This window comes from Pseudophryne corroboree, unplaced genomic scaffold (genome assembly GCF_028390025.1).
Source record: "Pseudophryne corroboree isolate aPseCor3 unplaced genomic scaffold, aPseCor3.hap2 scaffold_697, whole genome shotgun sequence".
NCBI lineage: Eukaryota > Metazoa > Chordata > Amphibia > Anura > Myobatrachidae > Pseudophryne > Pseudophryne corroboree.
The window spans coordinates 25556-41544 of record NW_026970281.1 but is presented as its reverse complement, the minus strand read 5'-3'; the positions used below and the strand labels follow the sequence as shown (position 1 = coordinate 41544).

Below are 15989 nucleotides of genomic sequence, written 5' to 3'. Positions count from 1 at the left end.
CGGCCACCCCCCCCTCCCGCTGTGACCGGCCACCCCCCCACTCCCGCTGTGTCTGGCCACCCCCCCTCCCGCTGTGTCCGGCCACCCTCCCCTCCTCCCGCTGTGTCCGGCCACCCTCCCCTCCTCCCGCTGTGTCCGGCCACCCCCCCTCCCGCTGTGTCCGGCCACCCCCCCTCCCGCTGTGTCCGTCCACCCCCCCTCCCGCTGTGTCCGGCCACCCTCCCCCTCCCGCTGTGTCCGGCCACCCCCCCCTCCTCCCGCTGTGTCCGGCCACCCCCCCTCCTCCCGCTGTGTCAGGCCACCCCCCCTCCTCCCGCTGTGTCTGTCCACCCCCCCTCCTCCTCTCTGCTGTGTGTCCGTTCTCCCCCCGCCCTCCCTGCTATGTGTCCGTCCCCCCCCGCCCTCCCTGCAGCGCCTGACACACGCACACGCAGCGCCTGACACACACGCACACACGCAGCACCTGACACACACACACAGACGCAGCACCTGACACTCACACGGACCTGACACACACGCACACACTCACACGCAGCGCCTGACACACACAGACACGCAGCGCCTGACACACACAGACACGCAGCGCCTGACACACACACACTCACGCACCTGACACACACACTCACGCACCTGACACACACACACACACACTCACGCACCTGACACACACACACTCACGCACCTGACACACGCACACTCACGCACCTGACACACGCACACGGCACGCAGCACCTGACACACACACACAGCACCTGACACACACACACACACGCAGCACCTGACACACAGACATGCAGCGCCTGACACACACACACAGACACGCAGCACCTGACACACACACGCAGACACGCAGCACCTGACACACACACACACACGCAGCACCTGACACACACACGCAGACATGCAGCACCTGACACACACACGCAGACACGCAGCACCTGACACACACACGCAGACACGCAGCACCTGACACAGACACGCAGCACCTGACACACACACACATACGCAGCACCTGACACACACACACACACAGCACCTGACACACACACACGCAGCACCTGACACAGACATGCAGCGCCTGACACACACACGCAGACATGCAGCACCTGACACACACATGCAGCACCTGACAGACACACACACACACACACACACATGCAGCACCTGACACACCCACACACACAGACATGCAGCACCTGACACACCCACACACACACGCAGCACCTGACACACATACATACATGTGGCATTTAACGCACACACGCACAGCACCTGACACACAATCATATACACTCAGAGCACCTAACACACACATACACTCGCAGCACCTCACACACACTCGTATACACACGCAGCACCTGCCACTCACACATATATACACATGTAGCACCTGCCACTCCCACATACATGAACAGCACCTAACACACACATATATACATGCAGCACCTGACACACACATACACATGCAGCACCTGACAGTCACACACATACAGATGCGACACAAACACATACACGCTCAACACCTGACACCCACGTGGCAGCTGACGCATACAAATGCAGCACCTTAGATACACACATATACACGTGCAGCACCTGAGACACACACATACACGTACAGCACCTGACACACACACACATGTATGTACACGCGCGGCTCCAGGCACACACATACGTACGTACACACGCGGAATTTAACACACACACACACATACACGTGCGGCACCTGACACACATGTACGAACACGCGTGGCTCCTGACACACACACACGCGTGGCTCCTGACACACACACACACACACATGTACGAACACGCGCGGCTCCTGACACACACACGTATATACGTATACGCACGGCACCTGACACCTACACGTATGTACGTATACGCACGGCTCCTGACACCCACACGCATGTACACGCGCGGCTCCTGGCACACACACACACACACACGTACGTACACGCGCGGCACCTGACACACGCCTGTACGTACACACATGCACAGCACCTGACATACACACATGTAGGTTCGCGCCACCTGACACACACACACACACACACGTACACGTACGACACTTGACACACACGTACGTACACGCACGGCACTGATACGTATGTACGCGCACGGCACCTGACACTCACGTACATACTAGTGATGAGTGGGTTCGGTTCGTCGGAATCCGAACCCCCCGAACTTCACCCATTTTACACGGGTCCGAGGCAGGTTCGAACCTTCCCGCCTTGCTCGGCTAGCCTGAGCGCGCACGAACGTCATCATCCCGCTGTCGGATTCTCGCGAGATTCGGATGTCTGCATTCGTGGAAAGGGATCCCATGTGTAAACATGGGACCCCTTTCAGTCCGTCTGGTCCGGGTGTTCGGTTTGTTGTTTTGCCAAGTACGTGGATTTAATCTGGAACCTGGATCAGGTGAGTATAATTATCTTTTATTTTCAGGTACCCGTGGATTCTACTTGGAGAAGAGGACCGACTGCTTCATGTCAACATAGGTAAGTATGTGTGTGTCGGCAGGTGGGAAATAAAGTTATACTTTCACGGTGTCTGTGTCCTGTTTTTATTTGGGTATTTTTCCCCCAGTAGAACTACAGGTACCAGCGGGCCCGTTTTTCTCCTGCATGCTGGTACTTGTGGTTCTCCAAGTACCAGCTTGCGGGGGAGGCTTGCTGGGACTTGTAGTACTACTAGAAAAAACAATATTCTTTAAATTTTCTCAAGGCTATCAGCCTCCCATCCGCAGCCCTTGGATGGGGGGGACAGCCTCGGGCTTCACCCCTGGCCCTTAGGTGGCTGGGGGGGGGGACCCCTTGATTGAAGGGGTCCCCACTCCCCCAGGGTACCCCGGCCAGGGGTGACTAGTTGGATATTTAATGCCACGGCCGCAGGGCACTGTATAAAAGTGACCCCCGGCTGTGGCATTATCTGTCCAGCTAGTGGAGCCCGATGCTGGTGTAAAAAATACGGGGGACCCCTACTCTTTTTGTCCCCCGTATTTTTTGCACCAGCACCAGGCGCAGAGCCCGGTGCTGGTTTTAAAAATACGGGGGATCCCCTGTCCGTTTTTCCCCCGGATTTTTAGAACCAGGACCGGCTCGAAGAGCCCGAGGCTGGTTATGCTTTGGAGGGGGGACCCACGCAATTTTTTTTTCGGGTTTTTCACATTCCATTTAAAAAATAAATAATATTTTAAAAAATATATAAATAATACTTGTGCCTCCAAAAAAGACAAACCAAGTACCTAATCCCTTCTAATATAAATAGATATGCTATTACCAAGAAAAAAAAACTGCAAAAAAAAAACATGTTTTTAAATTTTTTTTATTAGATTCCGCCAGCAAAGTGTGGCGGATTGAAAATGACGAATTTACTGTTTAAAAGCACTGTTGTCGAATTTACAAACTTCAATTGAATATACTTTTGTCGAATTGCCGCATTTGTACCATTGCAGAAAAGTCGAATTTGTCAAATGTCGAATTTTAAAGTCGAATTTTGAAAGCCTGTAAGAATAGGCTCCGTCCCCTTCTACCCCTGTACCTTGCTCTCTCCTGTCTGTGCTCTCTCCCGTCTGTAGGACTAGGCCCCGCCCCCTTCTTACCCTCCTGTGACTGCTCTCTCCTGACAAGTGGACCAGGCCTGCCCCCTACACGCTGCTGGTGTCTTCATTGTTACTTGGTCTGGAGCTCCGTTGGGGAGAGAACTCACGTGAGCTCATTAAGAATGAGGAACTGGGATGTTTTAATTTTATTGTGAGTAGTGTAGTGTGGTGATGTAGTATGTTGTATGGGGGGTATAGTGTAATTATGAAGTGCAGCATATGGGAGGGCTGTAGCATAGTGATGTAGTGTGGCATATGGGGGGTGGTAGCGCATAGGCGTGCGTACAGGGGGTGCCTGGTGCGCACAGGCACTCCCTAATGTCCAGCACCGCTGCACGCCACGCTTGCTGTAGCACAGTGATCGCTGACTGTGTGATCGGTGGAGCCTAGCCTGCAGCTCATTTCCGTACCTCCCACCACCGCTGCACCCGACCCCCCTCTGCCTGCTGCTAATACTATGCTGAGTGCATTCGTCGGCGGCCTCACTGGGGGGACTGGCGTCACCTTGCAATGTGACGTGGTGATGTCCGCCCATGCTCTCCTCCCGCCCACCTGTGCTTTCCTCCTGCTGCGGTCTCTCAGTCCTAGTGTGCCGCGGCCGCCACACCACTGGCAGTGTTCCTCTAGGAGGGACTGGGAGCTGCTGGCAGACACATTCTGCTGAGACTTACTTGTCAGTGCGGGTTCCGGACGGCAGGCGGCGGGTGGGAGGGCAGACGGGGAGCAGGTGTCACAAGGAGTGTGTGGGTAACTAATTCACAATACTTCCGCTCAACGTGGCACTGCTGGTCCTTCATCTCCCATGTCTCTTCACCAGGTGGCGGGCGGCCCGGAAATTAAGTGATGTGTTGTGCAGCAGTCAGTGTGAAGTGACTGTGAGTAACACTGGTGGTGCTGATGATGCTGCTGCAGAATCTGGAAGCAATTAATTCATAAATATAATGTACTCTATCAGTGTTTCTCTGACGTCCTAGTGGATGCTGGGAACTCCGTAAGGACCATGGGGATTAGCGGCTCCGCAGGATACTGGGCACAAAAGTAAAGCTTTAGGACTACCTGGTGTGCACTGGCTCCTCCCCCTATGACAATCCTCCAAGCCTCAGTTAGATTTTTGTGCCCGGCCGAGAAGGGTGCACACTAGGGGCTCTCCTGAGCTTCTTAGTGAAAGTTTAGTTTTAGGTTTTTTATTTTCAGTGAGACCTGCTGGCAACAGGCTCACTGCATCGAGGGACTAAGGGGAGAAGAAGCGAACTCACCTGCGTGCAGAGTGGATTGGGCTTCTTAGGCTACTGGACACCATTAGCTCCAGAGGGACCGAACACAGGCCCAGCCTCGGAGCTCGGTCCCAGAGCCGCGCCGCCGGCCCCCTTACAGAGCCAGAAGCAAGAAGAGGTCCGGAAAATCGGCGGCAGAAGACATCCTGTCTTCACCAAGGTAGCGCACAGCACTGCAGCTGTGCGCCATTGCTCCTCAGCACACTTCACACTTCGGTCACTGAGGGTGCAGGGCGCTAGGGGGGGGCACCCTGAGCAGCAATAGAAACACCTTGGCTGGCGAAAATACATCACATATAGCCCCCAGGGCTATATGGATGAATTTTAACCCCTGGCAGATTCCACAGAAAAACGGGAGAAAAGGCTGCCGAGAAGGGGGCGGAGCCTATCTCCTCAGCACACTGGCGCCATTTTCTCTCACAGCTCCGTTGGAGGGAAACTCCCTGGCTCTCCCCTGCAGTTACTACACTACAGAAAGGGGTTAAAAAAGAGAGGGGGGCACTAATTAGGCGTAGTATAACAATACAGCAGCTATAAGGGGAAAAACACTTATATAAGGTTATCCCTGTATATATATATATATATATATAGCGCTCTGGTGTGTGCTGGCATACTCTCCCTCTGTCTCCCCAAAGGGCTAGTGGGGTCCTGTCCTCTATCAGAGCATTCCCTGTGTGTGTGTCGGTACGATTGTGTCGACATGTATGAGGAGGAAAATGGTGTGGAGGCGGAGCAATTGCCTGTAATGGAGTTGTCACCCCCTAGGGAGTCGACACCTGAGTGGCTGAGCTTATGGAAGGAATTATGTGACAGTGTCAGCTCTTTACAAAAGATTGATGACATGAGACAGCCGGCTACTCAGCCTGTGCCTGTCCAGGTGTCTCAAAAGCCATCAGGGGCTCTAAAACGCCCGTTACCGCAGATGGCAGATACAGACGCCGACACGGATACTGATTCCAGTGTCGACGATTAAGAGACGAATGTGACTTCCAGTAGGGCCACACGTTACATGATTGAGGCTATGGAAAATGTTTTTACACATTTCTGATAATACCAGTACCACTAAAAAGGGTATTATGTTGGGTGAGAAAAAACTGCCTGTAGTTTTTCCTGCATCTGAGGAATTAAATGAAGTGTGTGATGATGCGTGGGTTTCCCCCGATAAAAACTGTTAATTCCTAAAAAGTTATTAGCATCATACCCCTTCCCGCCAGAGGATAGGGCACATTGGGAAACACCCCCTAGGGTGAATAAAGCGCTCACACGCTTGTCTAAACAGGTGGCACTACCGTCCCCGGATACGGCCGCCCTTAAGGAACCTGCTGACAGAAAGCAGTAAAATATCCTAAAATGTATATACACTCACACGGGTGTGATACTGCGACCAGCAATCGCCTCAGCCTGGATGTGCAGTGCTGGGGTGGCTTGGTCGGATTCCCTGACTGACAATATTGATACCCTAGATAGGGACAGTATATTACTGACTATAGAGCATTTAAAAGATGCTTTCTATATATGCGTGATGCACAGAGGGATATTTGCCGACTGGCATCAAGAGTAAGTGCGCTGTCCATTTCTGCCAGAAGAGGGTTATGGACAAGACAGTGGTCAGGTGATGCTGATTCCAAAAGGCATATGGAAGTATCGCCTTATAAAAGGGAGGAGTTATTTGGGGTAGGTCTAACAGACCTGGTGGCCACGGCAACGGCTGGGAAATCCACATTTTTACCCCAGGTAGCCTCTCAACATAAGAAGACGCCGTATTATCAGGCGCAGTCCTTTGGGCCCCATAAGGGCAAGCGGGCAAAAGGCTCCTCATTTCTGCCCCGTGGCAGAGGGAGAGGAAAAAGGCTGCAGCAAACAGCCAGTTCCCAGGAACAGAAACGGTGGGGGCCCGTCTCATAAATTTCAGCGTGCAGTGGGCTCACTCACAGGTGGACCCCTGGATCCTTCAGGTGGTATCTCAGGGGTACAAATTGGAATTCGAGACGTCTCCCCTTCGCCGTTTTCCTAAAGTCTGCTTTACCGACGTCTCCCTCCGACAGGGAGGCGGTATGGGAAGCCATTCACAAGCTGTATTCCCAGCAGGTGATAATCAAGGTACCCCTCCTACAACAGGGAAAGGGGTATTATTCCACGCTGTTTGTGGTACCGAAGCCGGACGGCTCGGTGAGACCTAATTTAAATCTGAAATCCTTGAACACTTACATACAAAGGTTCAAATTCAAGATGGAGTCACTCAGAGCGGTGATGGCAAACCGGGAAGAAGGGGATTATATGGTGTCTCTGGACATCAAGGATGCTTATCTCCATGTCCCAAATTACCCTTCTCACCAAGGGTACCTCAGGTTTGTGGTACAGAACTGTCACTATCAGTTTCAGACGCTGCCGTTTGGTTTGTCCACGGCACCCCGGGTCTTTACCAAAGTAATGGCCGAAATGATGATACTCCTTCGAAGGAAGGGAGTTTTAATTATCCCTTACTTGGACGATCTCCGGATAAGGGCAAGATCCAGGGAACAGTTGGTAGTCGGGGTAGCACTATCTCAAGTAGTGTTGCGGCAGCACGGTTGGATTCTTAATATTCCAAAATCGCAGCTGATTCCGACGACACGTCTTCTATTCCTAAGGATGATCCTGGACACAGTCCAGAAAATAAGAATTTACTTACCGATAATTCTATTTCTCATAGTCCGTAGTGGATGCTGGGGACTCCGAAAGGACCATGGGGAATAGCGGCTCCGCAGGAGACTGGGCACAAAGTAAAAGCTTTAGGACTAGCTGGTGTGCACTGGCTCCTCCCCCTATGACCCTCCTCCAAGCCTCAGTTAGGATACTGTGCCCGGACGAGCGTACACAATAAGGAAGGATTTTGAATCCCGGGTAAGACTCATACCAGCCACACCAATCACACCGTACAACTTGTGATCTGAACCCAGTTAACAGCATGATAACAGAAGGAGCCTCTGAAAAGATGGCTCACAACAACAATAACCCGATTTTTGTAACAATAACTATGTACAAGTAATGCAGACAATCCGCACTTGGGATGGGCGCCCAGCATCCACTATGGACTATGAGAAATAGAATTATCGGTAAGTAAATTCTTATTTTCTCTAACGTCCTAGTGGATGCTGGGGACTCCGAAAGGACCATGGGGATTATACCAAAGCTCCCAACCGGGTGGGAGAGTGCGGATGACTCTGCAGCACCGAATGAGAGAACTCCAGGTCCTCCTCAGCCAGGGTATCAAATTTGTAGAATTTAGCAAACATGTTTTCCCCTGACCAAGTAGCTGCTCGGCAAAGTTGTAAAGCCGAGACCCCTCGGGCAGCCGCCCAAGATGAGCCCACTTTCCGTGTGGAATGGGCTTTTACAGATTTTTGGCTGTGGCAGGCCTGCCACAGAATGTGCAAGCTGAATTGTACTACAAATCCAACGAGCAATCGTCTGCTTAGAAGCAGGAGCACCCAGCTTGCTGGGTGCATACAGGATAAACAGCGAATCAGATTTTCTGACTCCAGCCGTCCTGGAAACATATATTTTCAGGGCCCTGACTACGTCCAGCAACTTGGAATCCTCCAAGTCCCTAGTAGCCGCAGGCACCACATATGAAAAATTAGGTAAGGGCTTTTATAGGATAAAGCCGCCAATTCTGAGACACGATGTACAGAGAGCCAACGTAAAAAATAACAATGTTTATTAATAAAACATATAAAAAGATTAATTGTCAAATAACCGGTGAAAAATATATATAAATATATATAAGAACATTCTACCTTTGAGAAAGTCACGTGAACGTGACGAAACGCGTCAGGACCCGCCCCTATCCACACTCAGCTCAGGTGAAATCTTCCAGGTGTTCCTTGGTCCCCACTGCACCCTCCTTCTACAGCATCCGACATCAGCGGCTTCAGCGCACACGCCGCCACGACCGGGTTGTGAGAGAGACGGTCCATTCCTTTCCGCTGCACAGCGTATATGGGCATTGCAGGACATTGAAGCCGAGGACGCTCGGCTCTTACCAGCCCATTTTGGAAAGGTATTGAATATCAATTTCAACTGAGGGACTTTTTTATTCATTAGGATCCTACCAACACACCTGGTATTTATCAACTATCTAACAAGTGAATCACTGAACTTTTCACCCCAATAAGCTGAGTCATTACAATATACCACTAGTTCACGTCTAGTGACTGTTCTTATATATATTTGTATATATTTTTCACCGGTTATTTGACAATTAATCTTTTTATATGTTTTATTAATAAACATTGTTATTTTTTACGTTGGCTCTCTGTACATCATGTTTCGTTCCTGATATTCAGCGCAGCCGTTTGTTCTTTTTCTATGCTATCACCACAATACTACACATAGTATTCCGGCAAGCGCAGACTATCAGGAACATAAAATTGTGATTATTTAATTCTATGAAACACGTATTGGTTTTCACTTTTTATTTTGATGATTAGGCGCTCGTTTGTTGCAGTTTTTTGTTTTGGTCAATTCTGAGACACGCCTGGCTGAAGCCAGGGCTAACAGCATTACCACTTTCCATGTGAGATATTTTAAGTCCACAGTGGTGAGTGGTTCAAACCAATGTGATTTTAGGAATCCCAAAACTACATTGAGATCCCAAGGTGCCACTGGAGGCACAAAAGGAGGCTGTATATGCAGTACTACCTTGACAAACGTCTGAACTTCAGGAACAGAAGCCAGTTCTTTTTGGAAGAATATTGACAGGGCCGAAATTTGAACCTTAATGGACCCTAATTTGAGGCCCATAGACAGTCCTGTTTGCAGGAAATGCAGGAAACGACCCAGTTGAAATTCCTCTGTAGGGGCCTTCCTGGCCTCGCACCACGCAACATATTTACGCCAAATACGGTGATAATGTTGTATGGTTACATCCTTCCTGGCTTTGATCAGGGTAGGGATGACTTCATCCGGAATGCCTTTTTCCTTCAGGATCCGGCGTTCAACCGCCATGCCGTCAAACGCAGCCGCGGTAAGTCTTGGAACAGACATGGTCCCTGCTGGAGCAGGTCCTTTCTTAGAGGTAGAGGCCACGGGTCTTCCGTGAGCATCTCTTGAATTTCCGGGTACCAAGTCCTTCTTGGCCAATCCGGAGCCACGAGTATAGTCTTTACTCCTCTCCTTCTTATGATTCTCAGTACTTTTGGTATGAGAGGAAGAGGAGGGAACACATACACTGACTGGTACACCCACGGTGTTACCAGAGAGTCCACAGCTATTGCCTGAGGGTCCCTTGACCTGGCGCAATATCTGTCCAGCTTTTTGTTGAGGCGGGACGCCATCATGTCCACCCTTTGGTTTTTCCCAACGGTTCACAATCATGTGGAAGACTTCTGGGTGAAGTCCCCACTCCCCCGGGTGAAGATCGTGTCTGCTGAGGAAGTCTGCTTCCCAGTTGTCCACTCCCGGAATGAACACTGCTGACAGTGCTATCACATGATTCTCCGCCCAGCGAAGAATCCTTGCCACTTCCATCATTGCCCTCCTGCTTCTTGTGCCGCCCTGTCTGTTTACGTGGGCGACTGCCGTGATGTTGTCCGACTGGATCAACACCGGCTGACCCTGAAGCAGAGGTCTTGCCTGACTTAGGGCATTGTAAATGGCCCTTAGTTCCAGGATATTTATGTGAAGTGACGTTTCCATGCTTGACCACAAGCCCAGGAAATTTCTTCCCTGTGTGACTGCTCCCCAGCCTCTCAGGCTGGCATCCGTGGTCACCAGGACCCAATCCTGAATGCCGAATCTGCGGCCCTCTAGGAGATGAGCACTCTGTAACCACCACAGGAGAGACATCCTTGTCCTTGGAGACAGGGTTATCCGCTGATGCATTTGAAGATGCGATCCGGACCATTTGTCCAGCAGATCCCACTGAAAAGTTCTTGCATGGAATCTGCCGAATGGAATCGCTTCGTAAGAAGCCACCATCTTTCCCAGGACCATTGTGCATTGTACTGACACTTGGCCTGGTCTTAGGAGGTTCCTGACTATGTCGGATAACTCCTTGGCTTTCTCCTCCGGGAGAAACACCTTTTTCTGTACTGTGTCCAGAATCATCCCTAGGAACAGCAGACGTGTCGTCGGAATCAGCTGCGATTTTGGAATATTTAGAATCCATCCGTGCTGTCGTAGTACTACTTGAGATAGTGCTACTCCGACCTCTAACTGTTCTCTGGACCTTGCCTGCTTACTTTGTGCCTTCCAATGCACAATGCAAACTACAGGTAGTGCTGCAGGGCCCACACCCTTTTACTTGCCGTACAGAGCAGCTCTGGAGCTGTTACAGTGCCCAGCTGCTGCAAGAAATCAGCTTGAATGCTTCAGGGGCTGGGGCATAGCCAACATGAGCCCCACACCGAAGGAGGGTGGAGGTGTTTAATGCGAACTAGGGGTCATCCAAGCGCCGCAAAAGGCCGCCATGCCCTGCACGCCCCTTTTCTCTTTTCATATGCAGACGAGGGTTGAAGCCAACTTTGACTCACTGCTTGGATGACATCACCGTATGCAAATCCATCTGCTGCAGGCCTTCCCCCAGGAATGCTTGCAATAGTTGTTGCATTTGGTTTGTTGTTTGACCCACTGCTTGGATGACATCACCGTATGCAAATCCATCTGCTGCAGGCCTTCCCCCAGGAATGCTTGCACTAGTTGTTGCATTTGGTTTGTTGTTTGGGGGTGCTTCATTATTAGGCAGCCTTCTGCCCTCCCATGTTCATCTGAAAATTTGTGTTCTCCCTGCAGTTGTTGTCCCCAGATGAGAGTTCCCTTGTGCTGCCTCAGTTGAATCTCCTTTACTTGACAGAGATGTGCCTGAGCAGCGGCCCTCCCCAGCCCTATCCCAAATCATACTTATTTTGCATAGGAGATACCATGGTCATGAAGATTGTTCTCCCAGGGTGAGGTTCATTCATTGCATTCTGGGTATGCTGACCCCTGTGATTTCCCCAAATGTGGGAAACTCGACTGCATTATTTGTGGTAGTGGGGGACTGTGTTTGTGCTTTCCTCTGGTCAGCTCTGGTAAAAGTCAGATTTATTTGTCTCAGATCTTCCTCTAGCCTTGTTCTTCTTTCGAGAGTTCCCTTGTGCTGCCTCAGTTGGATCTCCTTCACTTGACAGGGGGGTACCCGAGCAGCGACCCTCCCCAGCTCTAGCCCAACTTCTACTTACCTGGCAGGTGAGATACTATGATCATGTAGGTGCTTCTCCCAGGGCAAGGCTCACCCATTGCACTCTGGGTGTGCTGCTCCTGCGATTTCCCCAAATGTGGGAAACTTGACTGCATAATTTGTGTTTCCCCTGGTCGGCTCTCATATAATTCAGATCTCTTTGTCTCAGGTCTCTCTCCAGCCTAGTTTGCTGTCTGTTTCCACTTCTTTTTTCATGAGCCCTCCCTTTTATACCCTTGTGCACTATCCTGACTTCTCCTCCTGTCTGCTTACTTTGTGCCTTCCAATGCACAATGCAAACTACAGGTAGTGCTGCAGGGCCCACACCCTTTTACTTGCCGTACAGAGCAGCTCTGGAGCTGTTACAGTGCCCAGCTGCTGCAAGAAATCAGCTTGAATGCTTCAGGGGCTGGGGCATAGCCAACATGAGCCCCACACCGAAGGAGGGTGGAGGTGTTTAATGTGAACTAGGGGTCATCCAAGCGCCGCAAAAGGCCGCCATGCCCTGCACGCCCCTTTTCTCTTTTCATATGCAGACGAGGGTTGAAGCCAACTTTGACCCACTGCTTGGATGACATCACCGTATGCAAATCCATCTGCTGCAGGCCTTCCCCCAGGAATGCTTGCACTAGTTGTTGCATTTGGTTTGTTGTTTGGGGGTGCTTCAGTATTAAGCAGCCTTCTGCCCTCCCATGTTCATCTGAAAATATGTGTTCTCCCTGCAGTTGTTGTCCCCAGATGAGAGTTCCCTTGTGCTGCCTCAGTTGAATCTCCTTTACTTGACAGAGATGTGCCTGAGCAGCGGCCCTCCCCAGCCCTATCCCAAATCATACTTATTTTGCATAGGAGATACCATGGTCATGAAGATTGTTCTCCCAGGGTGAGGTTCATTCATTGTATTCTGGGTATGCTGACCCCTGTGATTTCCCCAAATGTGGGAAACTCGACTGCATTATTTGTGGTAGTGGGGGACTGTGTTTGTGCTTTCCTCTGGTCAGCTCTGGTAAAAGTCAGATTTATTTGTCTCAGATCTTCCTCTAGCCTTGTTCTTCTTTCGAGCGTTCCCTTGTGCTGCCTCAGTTGGATCTCTTTCACTTGACAGGGGGGTGCCCGAGCAGCGACCCTCCCCAGCTCTAGCCCAACTCCTACTTACCTGCCAGGTGAGATACTATGATCATGAAGGTGCTTCTCCCAGGGCAAGGCTCACCCATTGCACTCTGATTTCCCCAAATGTGGGAAGCTTGACTGCATAATTTGTGTTTCCCCTGGTCGGCTCTCGTATAATTCAGATCTCTTTGTCTCAGGTCTCTCTCCAGCCTAATTTGCTGTCTGTTTCCACTTCTTTTTTCATGAGCCCCTCCCTTTTATACCCTTGTGCACTATCCTGACTTCTCCTCCTGTCTGCTTTCTTTGTGCCTTCCAATGCACAATGCAAACTACAGGTAGTGCTGCAGGGCCCACACCCTTTTACTTGCCGTACAGAGCAGCTCTGGAGCTGTTACAGTGCCCAGCTGCTGCAAGAAATCAGCTTGAATGCTTCAGGGGCTGGGGCATAGCCAACATGAGCCCCACACCGAAGGAGGGTGGAGGTGTTTAATGCGAACTAGGGGTCATCCAAGCGTCGCAAAAGGCCGCCATGCCCTGCACGCCCCTTTTCTCTTTTCATATGCAGACGAGGGTTGAAGCCAACTTTGACCCACTGCTTGGATGACATCACCGTATGCAAATCCATCTGCTGCAGGCCTTCCCCCAGGAATGCTTGCACTAGTTGTTGCATTTGGTTTGTTGTTTGGGGGTGCTTCAGTATTAGGCAGCCTTCTGCCCTCCCATGTTCATTTGAAAATATGTGTTCTCCCTGCAGTTGTTGTCCCCAGATGAGAGTTCCCTTGTGCTGCCTCAGTTGAATCTCCTTTACTTGACAGAGATGTGCATGAGCAGCGGCCCTCCCCAGCCCTATCCCAAATCATACTTATTTTGCATAGGAGATACCATGGTCATGAAGATTACTCTCCCAGGGTGAGGTTCATTCATTGCATTCTGGGTATGCTGACCCCTGTGATTTCCCCAAATGTGGGAAACGCGACTGCTTTATTTGTTGGTAGTGGGGGGACTGTGTTTGTGCTTTCTTCTGGTCAGCTCTGGTAAAAGTCAGATTTCTTTGTCTCAGATCTTCCTCTAGCCTTGTTCTTCTTTCGAGAGTTCCTTTGTGCTGCCTCAGTTGGATCTCCTTCACTTGACAGGGGGGTGCCCGAGCAGCGACCCTCCCCAGCTCTTGCCCAACTCCTACTTACCTGCCAGGTGAGATACTATGATCATGAAGGTGCTTCTCCCAGGGCAAGGCTCACCCATTGCACTCTGGGTGTGCTGCCCCTGCGATTTCCCCAAATGTGGGAAACTTGACTGCATAATTTGTGTTTCCCCTGGTCGGCTCTCGTATAATTCAGATCTCTTTGTCTCAGGTCTCTCTCCAGCCTAGTTTGCTGTCTGTTTCCACTTCTCTTTTCTTGAGCCGCTCCCTTCTATGCCCTTGCGCACTATCCTGACTTCTCCCGTCTGCTTACTTTGTGCCTTCCTACGCACAATGCGAACTACAGGTAGTGCTGCAGGGCCCACACCCTTTTAGTTGCCTTACAGAGCAGCTCTGGAGCTGTTACAGTGCCCAGCTGCTGCAAGAAATCAGCTTGAATGCTTCAGGGGCTGGGGCATAGCCAACATGAGCCCCACACCGAAGGAGGGTGGAGGTGTTTAATGCGAACTAGGGGTCATCCAAGCGCCGCAAAAGGCCGCCATGCCCTGCATAACCCTTTTCTCTTTTCATATGCAGATGAGGGTTCCAGCCAACTTTGGCCCACTGCTTGGATGACATCACCGTATGCAAATCCGTCTTCTGCAGACCTTCACCCAGGAATGCTTTTACTAGTTGTTGCATTTGGTTTGTTGTTTGGGGGTGCTTCAGTATTAGGCAGCCTTCTGTCCTCCCATGTTCATCTGAAAATATGTGTTCTCCCTGCAGTTGTTGTCCCCAGATGAGAGTTCCCTTGTGCTGCCTCAGTTGAATCTCCTTTACTTGACAGAGATGTGCCTGAGCAGCGGCCCTCCCCAGCCCTATCCCAAATCATACTTATTTTGCATAGGAGATACCATGGTCATGAAGATTGTTCTCCCAGGGTGAGGTTCATTCATTGCATTTTGGGTATGCTGACCCCTGTGATTTCCCCAAATTTGGGAAACTCGACTGCATTATTTGTGGTAGTGGGGGACTGTGTTTGTGCTTTCCTCTGGTCAGCTCTGGTAAAAGTCAGATTTCTTTGTCTCAGATCTTCCTCTAGCCTTGTTCTTCTTTCGAGAGTTTCCTTGTGCTGCCTCAGTTGGATCTCCTTCACTTGACAGGGGGGTGCCCGAGCAGCGACCCTCCCAAGCTCTAGCCCAACTCCTACTTACCTGCCAGGTGAGATACTATAATCAGGAAGGTGCTTCTCCCAGGGCAAGGCTCACCCATTGCACTCTGGGTGTGCTGCTCCTGCGATTTCCCCAAATGTGGGAAACTTGACTGCATAATTTGTGTTTCCCCTGGTCGGCTCTCGTATAATTCAGATCTCTTTGTCTCAGGTCTCTCTCCAGCCTAGTTTGCTGTCTGTTTCAACTTCTCTTTTCTTGAGCCGCTCCCTTCTATGCCCTTGCGCACTATCCTGACTTCTCCCGTCTGCTTACTTTGTGCCTTCCAATGCACAATGCATACTACAGGTAGTGCTGCAGGGCCCACACCCTTTTACTTGCCGTTCAGAGCAGCTCTGGAGCTGTTACAGTGCCCTGCTGCTGCAATAAATCAGCTTGAATGCTTCAGGGGATGGGGCATGGCCAACATGAGCCCCACACCAAAGGAGGGTGGGGGTGTTTAATGCGAACTAGG

General features: G+C 50.9%; 6 non-coding genes and 1 pseudogene across 6 annotated transcripts; all 7 read left to right on the top strand.

Annotated features, from left to right (window-relative positions):
- The first annotated feature begins 11756 nt into the window (after positions 1-11756).
- On the top strand, positions 11757-11920 carry LOC135038048 (U1 spliceosomal RNA). Its single transcript, XR_010232473.1, has one exon. It is a non-coding gene; the product is annotated as a U1 spliceosomal RNA (small nuclear RNA).
- Positions 11921-12072: 152 nt separating this feature from the next.
- On the top strand, positions 12073-12214 carry LOC135038071 (U1 spliceosomal RNA; annotated as a pseudogene).
- A 694-nt stretch (positions 12215-12908) lies between these two features.
- LOC135038027 (U1 spliceosomal RNA) lies at positions 12909-13072 on the top strand. The gene has a single exon (XR_010232452.1). It is a non-coding gene; the product is annotated as a U1 spliceosomal RNA (small nuclear RNA).
- Positions 13073-14044: 972 nt separating this feature from the next.
- LOC135038075 (U1 spliceosomal RNA) lies at positions 14045-14210 on the top strand. The gene has a single exon (XR_010232498.1). It is a non-coding gene; the product is annotated as a U1 spliceosomal RNA (small nuclear RNA).
- A 152-nt stretch (positions 14211-14362) lies between these two features.
- LOC135037968 (U1 spliceosomal RNA) lies at positions 14363-14525 on the top strand. Its single transcript, XR_010232402.1, has one exon. It is a non-coding gene; the product is annotated as a U1 spliceosomal RNA (small nuclear RNA).
- A 671-nt stretch (positions 14526-15196) lies between these two features.
- LOC135038070 (U1 spliceosomal RNA) lies at positions 15197-15360 on the top strand. The gene has a single exon (XR_010232495.1). It is a non-coding gene; the product is annotated as a U1 spliceosomal RNA (small nuclear RNA).
- A 152-nt stretch (positions 15361-15512) lies between these two features.
- Positions 15513-15675, top strand: LOC135037997 (U1 spliceosomal RNA). Its single transcript, XR_010232431.1, has one exon. It is a non-coding gene; the product is annotated as a U1 spliceosomal RNA (small nuclear RNA).
- Positions 15676-15989: the final 314 nt, after the last annotated feature.